We start from the raw sequence: 3,807 nt of genomic DNA on the forward strand, positions 1-3,807 counted from the left end.
AGAGGAGTAACTGAACACCTATTGCTGCCCTGGAATTATGGCTAGATTAACATCAGTCTTGCCACTCTTAGAGGTAATAGAAATTGTATTACAATGAGAGGTTATATTTACTATTCCTACTCCGGTCTAAGCAACAGTAGGGAAAATGTTGGGCTTCGGAGAGGTTAGATTTAGTATTTCTAATGCACTCTAAGCAACAGTTAGGAAAGTGTTGGACTTTGAAGGGGTTAGATGTAGTATTCCCACCCACGTCTAAGCAATAGTAGGGAAAGTGTTGAACTTCAGAAGGGTTAGATTTACTATTCCGACTCTAGTCTAACCAAAAGTAGGGAAAGCACTTCTAATATTTACATATATGATTTCCTTAATAATGTAGAAAAAATATTAAATTCCCAATAAACAAATTAAGAAATTGCATTAAATAAAATTAAATGTGTCACATTATTAAATAATAAGAACAATTCAATTCATAAATTCAAAAGAAAGAAAGTACAAAGTCAAATTACATATAATAAAATCAACTTCCCTTCTACGAATAAAAGTTGAAATCAATAATAGATTTAATTCAAATTAGTACATAAAAAACAAATGAAATAACAAATATCATAGCACAAACAAACTTTCACAAACACCATTAAATACATTTTAGAAAGTTAAGAAATTATTAATAATAAAAAATGCATAATTAATTGCAAATTCTAAAATTACATATAAACATCAATGTTTATAAAAATATATATTTATTTTCTTACCAACCAACTCACAACCAACTCACAAAAACAAATAAAACACAACATTTAAAAATACATGTGTAATACACAAATAAAGGCTAAAATAAAAATACATGAAACAGTAGAACATTTACACAATAATTAATTAATGTAGTATTATACATAATTACTAATCAAATCATAAATAACAAAAATAATTACATTTAATTTTATTTAACTCCCCACCCTTTACCCCTTCAAACCCAACAACCCACACCTAAAATATAGCTTAAATAAATCAGAATGAAACAATTTACATGACTAAAAAAGCAATTAAATATATAATTAAGAATTAATATTTAATGAATACTCAATTAAACTCCCTGTCCCTATCCATACAAACCCCAAAACCTGCTTCAACAATCTGACTTACTATTTCCAATAAAAAAACAATTGTAAAATCAAAATATATTGTAACAAAAAAAAGAAACAGCAGAGGAGTAACTGAACACCTATTGCTGCCCTGGAATTATGGCTAGATTAACATCAGTCTTGCCACTCTTAGAGGTAATAGAAATTGTATTACAATTGCTGTTATTGTCACTTACTGCTACTCTTCAATCCATACACAGCTGAGTCAAGTGTGGTTGAAAACATTTGACTAACACACTTAAAATATAATCATTAAAGAAAACATTGGTGGTGGATTATTAGCTATGGGTACACATAGTACTTGGGGAAGGAGAAGTTAGATTAGCTCAGGGAAATATAAACAAGGACAAATGACTAAATAGATAGAGAGAAAGAATAAAAAAGGCCAAGCAGAGGAAATATAGAAAGAGAAGAAAGACTAGGGAGGAGCCTCACGGAAACATAAGACAGACTAAAAGAAACTTTTCGGAACGCTGGGGACAGCTTGGAGGATGCCAGAGGAGGAAGGGATTAGGAGAATTTGGCTCCAGCAGCAGGAAGATAGATAGGGAAACACCGTCACAGCAACTCCAAGAGAAGTAGGGAGCCAGAAACATGTCAATCAGCATTCGACTCTCATATGGGTCCAAGAGAGGAGGATGAGCAGAAAGAATGAAGTGAGGAATGGTGTTTTCCAGATTTTCTCAGTTGAACGCTAAGTCCTGCTATGACCTAAGGACGGGTCATTACTAATTCCGATGTGTCCACAGACGCCATTCAGTGTAGATAGGTAATGCAAATTGCGAAGGCCTTGTGAAGGGGTGATAAAAGAGTAAGAGAGTTATAGAAGAATACTTGCCTCTCAAATAAAAACAAGTGGCAGGATGTGTAAAGATTAAAGAGTGGGTGGAGGGAGGTGTGTACTACAGGAGGGCACTGGTTGTGGGAATTGAGGCATGGTCACGTGTGGTTAGGAGGGGGGGGGCGCAAATAGGAAGGGGCTCTGCATCTCTTTCTAACCTTTCCCCATGATACAAAGATGGGCTGTTGGCCCAAACAAATGTAACGCTCTGCAAACTAGTAAGAATGTTACAGCCCTTACAAGTTTTTTATTTAATTCCTACTGCAGAGATAAAAACACTGCTTTCCAGACTAACAGTGCTGCTTCCCTATCTTTCACTGACTTCTGTTTCACTAAACCTACCCCTGTAATTTTCTGTCTTTTTATGGGAGAACCCTCTATCAGGGAATAAGTGCTTACTATCAGGGGAAGTCATCCCTATATATGTGTGTCTCCATATCACAACCATAAAGAATGACTTTCAGCACTTTTACTTTTTGTGTGCACATGTGGGCATGGTGAAGGGACAAGCAGATACACCTACCTCACCATACTTACCGCTGCTATTCTCTTTTCCCCAGACTCCAGGCCAGTACCACCTTGTGGAAGTCCCCTAAAACAGAAGAAAAGAAGAGTTGTGAATCACACCAGCAACCCATGCTTATGGGTGCAAATAAGGAGAATCATCCTCAGCAGTGTTTTCTCTAATAACTAGACCTTAAATAAAGCATCATTGAGAGAAAACAGCTGCCTCCTCGTCTATACGTCTGCCCATACCTCTTACACCCCTGTAAGAAACCGGGTTACTAGTAGGGTGGTAAGTACCCACCTCAAGTAATAATCACAGTCCTTGTCAGGGACAACCACTAAATAAATCTAAGCTTAACTCACTGGCAGCTATCGCACAGAGCAGACAAGCTTAAATTGAAGGCAATATGTAACGTATTTATGCAGTACGAAACAAGTAATAAAGTTGAAGTTCAACACAATAAAAATACCAAACTGAATTAGAAAAATAGACCAAAAAATCAAATAAGGGGCACAGGAAGTAAGATGTTTGTAAAGGATTAAGCAGAGGTAGCAGCAAGAAACACAAACGGGTAGTGATAGTCAATGGTTGTTGAAGTATAAGATCTAGACACAATTAGACCAGCGGTGGTCAGTGCAATTAAGCGCGGTGTGGCGGCAGGGAGGATGCCGACAGATGATGGAATAGGAAAAATAAAATGAACAAATAAATCCTATTCCGTCATCTGTCAACATCTCCCTGCCGAGCCCAGCTCACCGTGCTTACCTGCATCGACCGCCGCTGAATTAGATGCTGACCGTGATGGGGTGAGGGTTGAATACACTAACCAAGGTTATACCGGTCAAATATGTTGCCTTCTGTTTTTAAGTCCTTCAAGTGGCAATCCACCACAGGAGTACACTTCAAAGGATCCCCAGTACCTCAAGCGCAGCACTTGGAGAATCACAGGGCGGCAGGCAGAGTCCAACAGGAGAGTCCGGTCCAGGTCCAGATGCCACTGGTAAGCGGGTAGTTTCAGGAACAGGCCTCTTGTAGCTTTTTCTGTCCTTTTAGCCTTAACAGGAGGCCAGCCTTATAACCTTTGTATTCCACTTTTTTATTCTGGGTACAAAAGAGAGAGCAGGTCCAGTCTTCAGATTCTTCTCAGGACTCCTGGTTCAGTCCTCTTCCCATCTTCAACAGGTAGGAGTGTTCTTAAGAGAGTGCCTGAAGATGTCATATTTTTGCTTGGCATGAGCTAGTGGGTAGGTATATCCCCTGGGGGCACCCTAACCCATGGTGTAAAGGTTCCGGGGACTAACCCTACCAACTTATAA

Source organism: Lissotriton vulgaris, chromosome 11, assembly GCF_964263255.1.
Source record: "Lissotriton vulgaris chromosome 11, aLisVul1.2, whole genome shotgun sequence".
Classification (NCBI taxonomy): domain Eukaryota; kingdom Metazoa; phylum Chordata; class Amphibia; order Caudata; family Salamandridae; genus Lissotriton; species Lissotriton vulgaris.